We start from the raw sequence: 12,311 nt of genomic DNA, 5'->3' as shown, positions 1-12,311 counted from the left end.
CGCTAGTTTTCTGGCGTCTTAAGGGATGGACATACTTGCAAGTAGCTGCGAGATCATTGAAAAGAAACGCGGCGCCATTGCTTTTGCCGCACTCGACTGATTGAATTGCAATTCCTAAAAAGGAATGAACCTTCGCTCTGTCCAACAATTTCAAGCACGTGTGTGTACTCACGAACTCGGCGAAGGCGCGAGAAAATGACGGGGGCGCACTCGTGGGCCTGCGACGGCTTCCTGCAGTCACATCGTCAGTGCGAGGTGGACCGGTAGGCACAGGAAGCAGCGGCCGTCGTGAAACTCAGCATTCTTAAACGGAAATTTTCGTCTTGTTTAGAATGGCGTCATTGGTTTGCACGCTCATTCATGCGTGTGAAAGTATTTGCTGCTCTTTACGCAGAATCGCACGCAGCCGGCGGGATTCGAAACTACTTTCGAGTCAGACGCCTTAACCACTCGGCCACGGCTGCCCCGAACGCAGCGTTCTCCCGACACGTGCAAATTGAACCGTTTAAAGCACTGTGGTGTCAGAAAACGGCGTTGCTGCATTCTTTTCCGTAGTGTTTCCACCACTACCAGAGGAAACGCTACCAAATTATTAGAATTTCCGCCCGAACAGGGACTTGAACCCTGGACCCTTAGGTTAAAAGCCTAATGCTCTACCGACTGAGCTATCCGGGCTCACAACGCCTTATGAAACATCTCACGATGCACAACGACACATTGACTCATGTCCTTTACTGTTGTGCAATCGCTGCATGGAGCTGTTAGTAGTTAAACGTCGCCTGAATGCTGTCTGCAAACTTATCGCGCAAAGCTCGTAACAGACCATCGAACAATGTTGACACACGATGCAAAAACAAACTGCAGCAGTCGTTACGTCTCATACGTTGGAGTAGAGGATTTACGTGTTTTGTCGACACTCATCGGGCAATTGGAAAATTCACAAGCACTTCGAATGCAATGTTTCCCACGTTTTCGCTCATTTCACGGTTCCGCTGGAGACGTTCTTCACCTCCTGGCACAAAACAGGGAACGCAGTCGGTAGGACGTTTTTTTATTTTCTTACTTCTCAGAGAGTTGCCTACTGTGTTCCTCTTATGGCAAGCACTAGACAACCAGAACAGTTACAGAAGAGAGTCATGTCCGTTCTCGGCTCTAGTTACATTATCACAAAGTCAGAGCAATTCCATTGGCGTCGGCTGCAAAACGAAGCCGTGCCGAAACCCGGGATCGAACCAGGGACCTTTAGATCTTCAGTCTAACGCTCTCCCAACTGAGCTATTTCGGCTGACGTACAGCGCCCCTCTTTTGCACGTCTGCCCCGTTGTCAATTTCACAGTCATCTTCGTCTGAAAGAACACAGGGACGCCGAAAGGCGAACAGCAGATGCAGTAAAGTACCACACACATTTCTTCTGCTTCCATCGTCGTAACTAGCAAACATGTCGACTCGATTCATGTAATATTGACTTCGCTGATGCTAGAAAAGCTGTGCTATATCGATGCCACGTGCAACTAGTGTGCAGAGAACGAGGCAGAGGAAGGAGTGAGCCTCTCCAACGTGTGTGAGGCAGTATCTAGCAGATACACGCGGTAAAACGTTTGACTTGCGTTTGCTCATTAATTGCTACACGTCATCGTCTGCAAGCTAAAATAATCACATCTGCACTGCCCAGAGAGGCGACACTTGCACTGACACCTGGTGGACGGTTGTGAGACGAGGAGATGAGCTGTGGCTTCTGGGCACGACTGTAGCGCTGCACCCTGGAGCCAAGAACACTGCACCTTGCTGGCGGCCCACGTGTTTAGTAGTGACGCAACTGCTAGGATGCAGCTGAACGTCCATCTTCTGAGAGCGAGAAAATTTCCGCAGTCGGCAGGACTCGAACCTACGCTCCCAGAGGGAATCTGATTTCAAGTCAGACGCCTTAACCACTCGGCCACGACTGCACGTCTCAGAAGCGTCTCTCGACAACTGAAACTCCCACCTTTGCAAGCAATCTCATGGCAGAAGGCAGCATGGGCTCACTCTTTTCTGTAGTGATTCCACTGCCAGCACATTAGACGTTACGAAAGTGTATTAATTTTCGCCCCGACAGGGACTAGAACCCAGGACCCTTTGGTTGAAAACCTAACGCTCTACCGACTGAGCTATCCGCACCCACGCACGAGCATTGTCATACAGCTGCGTCGTGTGCGAGTGATTCGCATGTCGTAATTGCTGGCTTGTGGCTCCAATGGCGACTTCACCGACTTCCCACTGACGCGCCGCTGACGCTAGTTTTCTGGCGTCTTAAGGGATGGACATACTTGCAAGTAGCTGCGAGATCATTGAAAAGAAACGCGGCGCCATTGCTTTTGCCGCACTCGATTGATTGAATTGCAATTCCTAAAAAGGAATGAACCTTCGCTCTGTCCAACAATTTCAAGCACGTGTGTGTACTCACGAACTCGGCGAAGGCGCGAGAAAATGACGGGGGCGCACTCGTGGGCCTGCGACGGCTTCCTGCAGTCACATCGTCAGTGCGAGGTGGACCGGTAGGCACAGGAAGCAGCGGCCGTCGTGAAACTCAGCATTCTTAAACGGAAATTTTCGTCTTGTTTAGAATGGCGTCATTGGTTTGCACGCTCATTCATGCGTGTGAAAGTATTTGCTGCTCTTTACGCAGAATCGCACGCAGCCGGCGGGATTCGAAACTACTTTCGAGTCAGACGCCTTAACCACTCGGCCACGGCTGCCCCGAACGCAGCGTTCTCCCGACACGTGCAAATTGAACCGTTTAAAGCACTGTGGTGTCAGAAAACGGCGTTGCTGCATTCTTTTCCGTAGTGTTTCCACCACTACCAGAGGAAACGCTACCAAATTATTAGAATTTCCGCCCGAACAGGGACTTGAACCCTGGACCCTTAGGTTAAAAGCCTAATGCTCTACCGACTGAGCTATCCGGGCTCACAACGCCTTATGAAACATCTCACGATGCACAACGACACATTGACTCATGTCCTTTACTGTTGTGCAATCGCTGCATGGAGCTGTTAGTAGTTAAACGTCGCCTGAATGCTGTCTGCAAACTTATCGCGCAAAGCTCGTAACAGACCATCGAACAATGTTGACACACGATGCAAAAACAAACTGCAGCAGTCGTTACGTCTCATACGTTGGAGTAGAGGATTTACGTGTTTTGTCGACACTCATCGGGCAATTGGAAAATTCACAAGCACTTCGAATGCAATGTTTCCCACGTTTTCGCTCATTTCACGGTTCCGCTGGAGACGTTCTTCACCTCCTGGCACAAAACAGGGAACGCAGTCGGTAGGACGTTTTTTTATTTTCTTACTTCTCAGAGAGTTGCCTACTGTGTTCCTCTTATGGCAAGCACTAGACAACCAGAACAGTTACAGAAGAGAGTCATGTCCGTTCTCGGCTCTAGTTACATTATCACAAAGTCAGAGCAATTCCATTGGCGTCGGCTGCAAAACGAAGCCGTGCCGAAACCCGGGATCGAACCAGGGACCTTTAGATCTTCAGTCTAACGCTCTCCCAACTGAGCTATTTCGGCTGACGTACAGCACCCCTCTTTTGCACGTCTGCCCCGTTGTCAATTTCACAGTCATCTTCGTCTGAAAGAACACAGGGACGCCGAAAGGCGAACAGCAGATGCAGTAAAGTACCACACACATTTCTTCTGCTTCCATCGTCGTAACTAGCAAACATGTCGACTCGATTCATGTAATATTGACTTCGCTGATGCTAGAAAAGCTGTGCTATATCGATGCCACGTGCAACTAGTGTGCAGAGAACGAGGCAGAGGAAGGAGTGAGCCTCTCCAACGTGTGTGAGGCAGTATCTAGCAGATACACGCGGTAAAACGTTTGACTTGCGTTTGCTCATTAATTGCTACACGTCATCGTCTGCAAGCTAAAATAATCACATCTGCACTGCCCAGAGAGGCGACACTTGCACTGACACCTGGTGGACGGTTGTGAGACGAGGAGATGAGCTGTGGCTTCTGGGCACGACTGTAGCGCTGCACCCTGGAGCCAAGAACACTGCACCTTGCTGGCGGCCCACGTGTTTAGTAGTGACGCAACTGCTAGGATGCAGCTGAACGTCCATCTTCTGAGAGCGAGAAAATTTCCGCAGTCGGCAGGACTCGAACCTACGCTCCCAGAGGGAATCTGATTTCAAGTCAGACGCCTTAACCACTCGGCCACGACTGCACGTCTCAGAAGCGTCTCTCGACAACTGAAACTCCCACCTTTGCAAGCAATCTCATGGCAGAAGGCAGCATGGGCTCACTCTTTTCTGTAGTGATTCCACTGCCAGCACATTAGACGTTACGAAAGTGTATTAATTTTCGCCCCGACAGGGACTAGAACCCAGGACCCTTTGGTTGAAAACCTAACGCTCTACCGACTGAGCTATCCGCACCCACGCACGAGCATTGTCATACAGCTGCGTCGTGTGCGAGTGATTCGCATGTCGTAATTGCTGGCTTGTGGCTCCAATGGCGACTTCACCGACTTCCCACTGACGCGCCGCTGACGCTAGTTTTCTGGCGTCTTAAGGGATGGACATACTTGCAAGTAGCTGCGAGATCATTGAAAAGAAACGCGGCGCCATTGCTTTTGCCGCACTCGACTGATTGAATTGCAATTCCTAAAAAGGAATGAACCTTCGCTCTGTCCAACAATTTCAAGCACGTGTGTGTACTCACGAACTCGGCGAAGGCGCGAGAAAATGACGGGGGCGCACTCGTGGGCCTGCGACGGCTTCCTGCAGTCACATCGTCAGTGCGAGGTGGACCGGTAGGCACAGGAAGCAGCGGCCGTCGTGAAACTCAGCATTCTTAAACGGAAATTTTCGTCTTGTTTAGAATGGCGTCATTGGTTTGCACGCTCATTCATGCGTGTGAAAGTATTTGCTGCTCTTTACGCAGAATCGCACGCAGCCGGCGGGATTCGAAACTACTTTCGAGTCAGACGCCTTAACCACTCGGCCACGGCTGCCCCGAACGCAGCGTTCTCCCGACACGTGCAAATTGAACCGTTTAAAGCACTGTGGTGTCAGAAAACGGCGTTGCTGCATTCTTTTCCGTAGTGTTTCCACCACTACCAGAGGAAACGCTACCAAATTATTAGAATTTCCGCCCGAACAGGGACTTGAACCCTGGACCCTTAGGTTAAAAGCCTAATGCTCTACCGACTGAGCTATCCGGGCTCACAACGCCTTATGAAACATCTCACGATGCACAACGACACATTGACTCATGTCCTTTACTGTTGTGCAATCGCTGCATGGAGCTGTTAGTAGTTAAACGTCGCCTGAATGCTGTCTGCAAACTTATCGCGCAAAGCTCGTAACAGACCATCGAACAATGTTGACACACGATGCAAAAACAAACTGCAGCAGTCGTTACGTCTCATACGTTGGAGTAGAGGATTTACGTGTTTTGTCGACACTCATCGGGCAATTGGAAAATTCACAAGCACTTCGAATGCAATGTTTCCCACGTTTTCGCTCATTTCACGGTTCCGCTGGAGACGTTCTTCACCTCCTGGCACAAAACAGGGAACGCAGTCGGTAGGACGTTTTTTTATTTTCTTACTTCTCAGAGAGTTGCCTACTGTGTTCCTCTTATGGCAAGCACTAGACAACCAGAACAGTTACAGAAGAGAGTCATGTCCGTTCTCGGCTCTAGTTACATTATCACAAAGTCAGAGCAATTCCATTGGCGTCGGCTGCAAAACGAAGCCGTGCCGAAACCCGGGATCGAACCAGGGACCTTTAGATCTTCAGTCTAACGCTCTCCCAACTGAGCTATTTCGGCTGACGTACAGCGCCCCTCTTTTGCACGTCTGCCCCGTTGTCAATTTCACAGTCATCTTCGTCTGAAAGAACACAGGGACGCCGAAAGGCGAACAGCAGATGCAGTAAAGTACCACACACATTTCTTCTGCTTCCATCGTCGTAACTAGCAAACATGTCGACTCGATTCATGTAATATTGACTTCGCTGATGCTAGAAAAGCTGTGCTATATCGATGCCACGTGCAACTAGTGTGCAGAGAACGAGGCAGAGGAAGGAGTGAGCCTCTCCAACGTGTGTGAGGCAGTATCTAGCAGATACACGCGGTAAAACGTTTGACTTGCGTTTGCTCATTAATTGCTACACGTCATCGTCTGCAAGCTAAAATAATCACATCTGCACTGCCCAGAGAGGCGACACTTGCACTGACACCTGGTGGACGGTTGTGAGACGAGGAGATGAGCTGTGGCTTCTGGGCACGACTGTAGCGCTGCACCCTGGAGCCAAGAACACTGCACCTTGCTGGCGGCCCACGTGTTTAGTAGTGACGCAACTGCTAGGATGCAGCTGAACGTCCATCTTCTGAGAGCGAGAAAATTTCCGCAGTCGGCAGGACTCGAACCTACGCTCCCAGAGGGAATCTGATTTCAAGTCAGACGCCTTAACCACTCGGCCACGACTGCACGTCTCAGAAGCGTCTCTCGACAACTGAAACTCCCACCTTTGCAAGCAATCTCATGGCAGAAGGCAGCATGGGCTCACTCTTTTCTGTAGTGATTCCACTGCCAGCACATTAGACGTTACGAAAGTGTATTAATTTTCGCCCCGACAGGGACTAGAACCCAGGACCCTTTGGTTGAAAACCTAACGCTCTACCGACTGAGCTATCCGCACCCACGCACGAGCATTGTCATACAGCTGCGTCGTGTGCGAGTGATTCGCATGTCGTAATTGCTGGCTTGTGGCTCCAATGGCGACTTCACCGACTTCCCACTGACGCGCCGCTGACGCTAGTTTTCTGGCGTCTTAAGGGATGGACATACTTGCAAGTAGCTGCGAGATCATTGAAAAGAAACGCGGCGCCATTGCTTTTGCCGCACTCGACTGATTGAATTGCAATTCCTAAAAAGGAATGAACCTTCGCTCTGTCCAACAATTTCAAGCACGTGTGTGTACTCACGAACTCGGCGAAGGCGCGAGAAAATGACGGGGGCGCACTCGTGGGCCTGCGACGGCTTCCTGCAGTCACATCGTCAGTGCGAGGTGGACCGGTAGGCACAGGAAGCAGCGGCCGTCGTGAAACTCAGCATTCTTAAACGGAAATTTTCGTCTTGTTTAGAATGGCGTCATTGGTTTGCACGCTCATTCATGCGTGTGAAAGTATTTGCTGCTCTTTACGCAGAATCGCACGCAGCCGGCGGGATTCGAAACTACTTTCGAGTCAGACGCCTTAACCACTCGGCCACGGCTGCCCCGAACGCAGCGTTCTCCCGACACGTGCAAATTGAACCGTTTAAAGCACTGTGGTGTCAGAAAACGGCGTTGCTGCATTCTTTTCCGTAGTGTTTCCACCACTACCAGAGGAAACGCTACCAAATTATTAGAATTTCCGCCCGAACAGGGACTTGAACCCTGGACCCTTAGGTTAAAAGCCTAATGCTCTACCGACTGAGCTATCCGGGCTCACAACGCCTTATGAAACATCTCACGATGCACAACGACACATTGACTCATGTCCTTTACTGTTGTGCAATCGCTGCATGGAGCTGTTAGTAGTTAAACGTCGCCTGAATGCTGTCTGCAAACTTATCGCGCAAAGCTCGTAACAGACCATCGAACAATGTTGACACACGATGCAAAAACAAACTGCAGCAGTCGTTACGTCTCATACGTTGGAGTAGAGGATTTACGTGTTTTGTCGACACTCATCGGGCAATTGGAAAATTCACAAGCACTTCGAATGCAATGTTTCCCACGTTTTCGCTCATTTCACGGTTCCGCTGGAGACGTTCTTCACCTCCTGGCACAAAACAGGGAACGCAGTCGGTAGGACGTTTTTTTATTTTCTTACTTCTCAGAGAGTTGCCTACTGTGTTCCTCTTATGGCAAGCACTAGACAACCAGAACAGTTACAGAAGAGAGTCATGTCCGTTCTCGGCTCTAGTTACATTATCACAAAGTCAGAGCAATTCCATTGGCGTCGGCTGCAAAACGAAGCCGTGCCGAAACCCGGGATCGAACCAGGGACCTTTAGATCTTCAGTCTAACGCTCTCCCAACTGAGCTATTTCGGCTGACGTACAGCGCCCCTCTTTTGCACGTCTGCCCCGTTGTCAATTTCACAGTCATCTTCGTCTGAAAGAACACAGGGACGCCGAAAGGCGAACAGCAGATGCAGTAAAGTACCACACACATTTCTTCTGCTTCCATCGTCGTAACTAGCAAACATGTCGACTCGATTCATGTAATATTGACTTCGCTGATGCTAGAAAAGCTGTGCTATATCGATGCCACGTGCAACTAGTGTGCAGAGAACGAGGCAGAGGAAGGAGTGAGCCTCTCCAACGTGTGTGAGGCAGTATCTAGCAGATACACGCGGTAAAACGTTTGACTTGCGTTTGCTCATTAATTGCTACACGTCATCGTCTGCAAGCTAAAATAATCACATCTGCACTGCCCAGAGAGGCGACACTTGCACTGACACCTGGTGGACGGTTGTGAGACGAGGAGATGAGCTGTGGCTTCTGGGCACGACTGTAGCGCTGCACCCTGGAGCCAAGAACACTGCACCTTGCTGGCGGCCCACGTGTTTAGTAGTGACGCAACTGCTAGGATGCAGCTGAACGTCCATCTTCTGAGAGCGAGAAAATTTCCGCAGTCGGCAGGACTCGAACCTACGCTCCCAGAGGGAATCTGATTTCAAGTCAGACGCCTTAACCACTCGGCCACGACTGCACGTCTCAGAAGCGTCTCTCGACAACTGAAACTCCCACCTTTGCAAGCAATCTCATGGCAGAAGGCAGCATGGGCTCACTCTTTTCTGTAGTGATTCCACTGCCAGCACATTAGACGTTACGAAAGTGTATTAATTTTCGCCCCGACAGGGACTAGAACCCAGGACCCTTTGGTTGAAAACCTAACGCTCTACCGACTGAGCTATCCGCACCCACGCACGAGCATTGTCATACAGCTGCGTCGTGTGCGAGTGATTCGCATGTCGTAATTGCTGGCTTGTGGCTCCAATGGCGACTTCACCGACTTCCCACTGACGCGCCGCTGACGCTAGTTTTCTGGCGTCTTAAGGGATGGACATACTTGCAAGTAGCTGCGAGATCATTGAAAAGAAACGCGGCGCCATTGCTTTTGCCGCACTCGACTGATTGAATTGCAATTCCTAAAAAGGAATGAACCTTCGCTCTGTCCAACAATTTCAAGCACGTGTGTGTACTCACGAACTCGGCGAAGGCGCGAGAAAATGACGGGGGCGCACTCGTGGGCCTGCGACGGCTTCCTGCAGTCACATCGTCAGTGCGAGGTGGACCGGTAGGCACAGGAAGCAGCGGCCGTCGTGAAACTCAGCATTCTTAAACGGAAATTTTCGTCTTGTTTAGAATGGCGTCATTGGTTTGCACGCTCATTCATGCGTGTGAAAGTATTTGCTGCTCTTTACGCAGAATCGCACGCAGCCGGCGGGATTCGAAACTACTTTCGAGTCAGACGCCTTAACCACTCGGCCACGGCTGCCCCGAACGCAGCGTTCTCCCGACACGTGCAAATTGAACCGTTTAAAGCACTGTGGTGTCAGAAAACGGCGTTGCTGCATTCTTTTCCGTAGTGTTTCCACCACTACCAGAGGAAACGCTACCAAATTATTAGAATTTCCGCCCGAACAGGGACTTGAACCCTGGACCCTTAGGTTAAAAGCCTAATGCTCTACCGACTGAGCTATCCGGGCTCACAACGCCTTATGAAACATCTCACGATGCACAACGACACATTGACTCATGTCCTTTACTGTTGTGCAATCGCTGCATGGAGCTGTTAGTAGTTAAACGTCGCCTGAATGCTGTCTGCAAACTTATCGCGCAAAGCTCGTAACAGACCATCGAACAATGTTGACACACGATGCAAAAACAAACTGCAGCAGTCGTTACGTCTCATACGTTGGAGTAGAGGATTTACGTGTTTTGTCGACACTCATCGGGCAATTGGAAAATTCACAAGCACTTCGAATGCAATGTTTCCCACGTTTTCGCTCATTTCACGGTTCCGCTGGAGACGTTCTTCACCTCCTGGCACAAAACAGGGAACGCAGTCGGTAGGACGTTTTTTTATTTTCTTACTTCTCAGAGAGTTGCCTACTGTGTTCCTCTTATGGCAAGCACTAGACAACCAGAACAGTTACAGAAGAGAGTCATGTCCGTTCTCGGCTCTAGTTACATTATCACAAAGTCAGAGCAATTCCATTGGCGTCGGCTGCAAAACGAAGCCGTGCCGAAACCCGGGATCGAACCAGGGACCTTTAGATCTTCAGTCTAACGCTCTCCCAACTGAGCTATTTCGGCTGACGTACAGCGCCCCTCTTTTGCACGTCTGCCCCGTTGTCAATTTCACAGTCATCTTCGTCTGAAAGAACACAGGGACGCCGAAAGGCGAACAGCAGATGCAGTAAAGTACCACACACATTTCTTCTGCTTCCATCGTCGTAACTAGCAAACATGTCGACTCGATTCATGTAATATTGACTTCGCTGATGCTAGAAAAGCTGTGCTATATCGATGCCACGTGCAACTAGTGTGCAGAGAACGAGGCAGAGGAAGGAGTGAGCCTCTCCAACGTGTGTGAGGCAGTATCTAGCAGATACACGCGGTAAAACGTTTGACTTGCGTTTGCTCATTAATTGCTACACGTCATCGTCTGCAAGCTAAAATAATCACATCTGCACTGCCCAGAGAGGCGACACTTGCACTGACACCTGGTGGACGGTTGTGAGACGAGGAGATGAGCTGTGGCTTCTGGGCACGACTGTAGCGCTGCACCCTGGAGCCAAGAACACTGCACCTTGCTGGCGGCCCACGTGTTTAGTAGTGACGCAACTGCTAGGATGCAGCTGAACGTCCATCTTCTGAGAGCGAGAAAATTTCCGCAGTCGGCAGGACTCGAACCTACGCTCCCAGAGGGAATCTGATTTCAAGTCAGACGCCTTAACCACTCGGCCACGACTGCACGTCTCAGAAGCGTCTCTCGACAACTGAAACTCCCACCTTTGCAAGCAATCTCATGGCAGAAGGCAGCATGGGCTCACTCTTTTCTGTAGTGATTCCACTGCCAGCACATTAGACGTTACGAAAGTGTATTAATTTTCGCCCCGACAGGGACTAGAACCCAGGACCCTTTGGTTGAAAACCTAACGCTCTACCGACTGAGCTATCCGCACCCACGCACGAGCATTGTCATACAGCTGCGTCGTGTGCGAGTGATTCGCATGTCGTAATTGCTGGCTTGTGGCTCCAATGGCGACTTCACCGACTTCCCACTGACGCGCCGCTGACGCTAGTTTTCTGGCGTCTTAAGCGATGGACATACTTGCAAGTAGCTGCGAGATCATTGAAAAGAAACGCGGCGCCATTGCTTTTGCCGCACTCGACTGATTGAATTGCAATTCCTAAAAAGGAATGAACCTTCGCTCTGTCCAACAATTTCAAGCACGTGTGTGTACTCACGAACTCGGCGAAGGCGCGAGAAAATGACGGGGGCGCACTCGTGGGCCTGCGACGGCTTCCTGCAGTCACATCGTCAGTGCGAGGTGGACCGGTAGGCACAGGAAGCAGCGGCCGTCGTGAAACTCAGCATTCTTAAACGGAAATTTTCGTCTTGTTTAGAATGGCGTCATTGGTTTGCACGCTCATTCATGCGTGTGAAAGTATTTGCTGCTCTTTACGCAGAATCGCACGCAGCCGGCGGGATTCGAAACTACTTTCGAGTCAGACGCCTTAACCACTCGGCCACGGCTGCCCCGAACGCAGCGTTCTCCCGACACGTGCAAATTGAACCGTTTAAAGCACTGTGGTGTCAGAAAACGGCGTTGCTGCATTCTTTTCCGTAGTGTTTCCACCACTACCAGAGGAAACGCTACCAAATTATTAGAATTTCCGCCCGAACAGGGACTTGAACCCTGGACCCTTAGGTTAAAAGCCTAATGCTCTACCGACTGAGCTATCCGGGCTCACAACGCCTTATGAAACATCTCACGATGCACAACGACACATTGACTCATGTCCTTTACTGTTGTGCAATCGCTGCATGGAGCTGTTAGTAGTTAAACGTCGCCTGAATGCTGTCTGCAAACTTATCGCGCAAAGCTCGTAACAGACCATCGAACAATGTTGACACACGATGCAAAAACAAACTGCAGCAGTCGTTACGTCTCATACGTTGGAGTAGAGGATTTACGTGTTTTGTCGACACTCATCGGGCAATTGGAAAATTCACAAGCACTTCGAATGC

General features: G+C 50.3%; 16 non-coding genes across 16 annotated transcripts; all 16 read right to left on the bottom strand.

Annotated features, from left to right (window-relative positions):
* Window positions 1–602: 602 nt before the first annotated feature.
* Window positions 603–675, bottom strand: Trnak-uuu (transfer RNA lysine (anticodon UUU)). The gene has a single exon. It is a non-coding gene; the product is annotated as a tRNA-Lys (tRNA).
* A 537-nt stretch (window positions 676–1,212) lies between these two features.
* On the bottom strand, window positions 1,213–1,285 carry Trnaf-gaa (transfer RNA phenylalanine (anticodon GAA)). The gene has a single exon. It is a non-coding gene; the product is annotated as a tRNA-Phe (tRNA).
* A 579-nt stretch (window positions 1,286–1,864) lies between these two features.
* On the bottom strand, window positions 1,865–1,946 carry Trnas-uga (transfer RNA serine (anticodon UGA)). Its single transcript has one exon. It is a non-coding gene; the product is annotated as a tRNA-Ser (tRNA).
* Window positions 1,947–2,873: 927 nt separating this feature from the next.
* Window positions 2,874–2,946, bottom strand: Trnak-uuu (transfer RNA lysine (anticodon UUU)). Its single transcript has one exon. It is a non-coding gene; the product is annotated as a tRNA-Lys (tRNA).
* Window positions 2,947–3,483: 537 nt separating this feature from the next.
* Window positions 3,484–3,556, bottom strand: Trnaf-gaa (transfer RNA phenylalanine (anticodon GAA)). The gene has a single exon. It is a non-coding gene; the product is annotated as a tRNA-Phe (tRNA).
* Window positions 3,557–4,135: 579 nt separating this feature from the next.
* Trnas-uga (transfer RNA serine (anticodon UGA)) lies at window positions 4,136–4,217 on the bottom strand. Its single transcript has one exon. It is a non-coding gene; the product is annotated as a tRNA-Ser (tRNA).
* Window positions 4,218–5,144: 927 nt separating this feature from the next.
* Trnak-uuu (transfer RNA lysine (anticodon UUU)) lies at window positions 5,145–5,217 on the bottom strand. The gene has a single exon. It is a non-coding gene; the product is annotated as a tRNA-Lys (tRNA).
* A 537-nt stretch (window positions 5,218–5,754) lies between these two features.
* On the bottom strand, window positions 5,755–5,827 carry Trnaf-gaa (transfer RNA phenylalanine (anticodon GAA)). Its single transcript has one exon. It is a non-coding gene; the product is annotated as a tRNA-Phe (tRNA).
* Window positions 5,828–6,406: 579 nt separating this feature from the next.
* On the bottom strand, window positions 6,407–6,488 carry Trnas-uga (transfer RNA serine (anticodon UGA)). The gene has a single exon. It is a non-coding gene; the product is annotated as a tRNA-Ser (tRNA).
* Window positions 6,489–7,415: 927 nt separating this feature from the next.
* Trnak-uuu (transfer RNA lysine (anticodon UUU)) lies at window positions 7,416–7,488 on the bottom strand. Its single transcript has one exon. It is a non-coding gene; the product is annotated as a tRNA-Lys (tRNA).
* A 537-nt stretch (window positions 7,489–8,025) lies between these two features.
* Window positions 8,026–8,098, bottom strand: Trnaf-gaa (transfer RNA phenylalanine (anticodon GAA)). Its single transcript has one exon. It is a non-coding gene; the product is annotated as a tRNA-Phe (tRNA).
* Window positions 8,099–8,677: 579 nt separating this feature from the next.
* Window positions 8,678–8,759, bottom strand: Trnas-uga (transfer RNA serine (anticodon UGA)). Its single transcript has one exon. It is a non-coding gene; the product is annotated as a tRNA-Ser (tRNA).
* Window positions 8,760–9,686: 927 nt separating this feature from the next.
* Window positions 9,687–9,759, bottom strand: Trnak-uuu (transfer RNA lysine (anticodon UUU)). The gene has a single exon. It is a non-coding gene; the product is annotated as a tRNA-Lys (tRNA).
* Window positions 9,760–10,296: 537 nt separating this feature from the next.
* Window positions 10,297–10,369, bottom strand: Trnaf-gaa (transfer RNA phenylalanine (anticodon GAA)). The gene has a single exon. It is a non-coding gene; the product is annotated as a tRNA-Phe (tRNA).
* A 579-nt stretch (window positions 10,370–10,948) lies between these two features.
* On the bottom strand, window positions 10,949–11,030 carry Trnas-uga (transfer RNA serine (anticodon UGA)). Its single transcript has one exon. It is a non-coding gene; the product is annotated as a tRNA-Ser (tRNA).
* Window positions 11,031–11,957: 927 nt separating this feature from the next.
* Window positions 11,958–12,030, bottom strand: Trnak-uuu (transfer RNA lysine (anticodon UUU)). Its single transcript has one exon. It is a non-coding gene; the product is annotated as a tRNA-Lys (tRNA).
* Between the last annotated feature and the right edge of the window lie 281 nt (window positions 12,031–12,311).

Source organism: Schistocerca gregaria, unplaced genomic scaffold (genome assembly GCF_023897955.1).
Source record: "Schistocerca gregaria isolate iqSchGreg1 unplaced genomic scaffold, iqSchGreg1.2 ptg000445l, whole genome shotgun sequence".
NCBI classification, from domain to species: Eukaryota; Metazoa; Arthropoda; class Insecta; order Orthoptera; family Acrididae; genus Schistocerca; species Schistocerca gregaria.
This window is presented reverse-complemented; position numbering and strand designations above follow the sequence as displayed.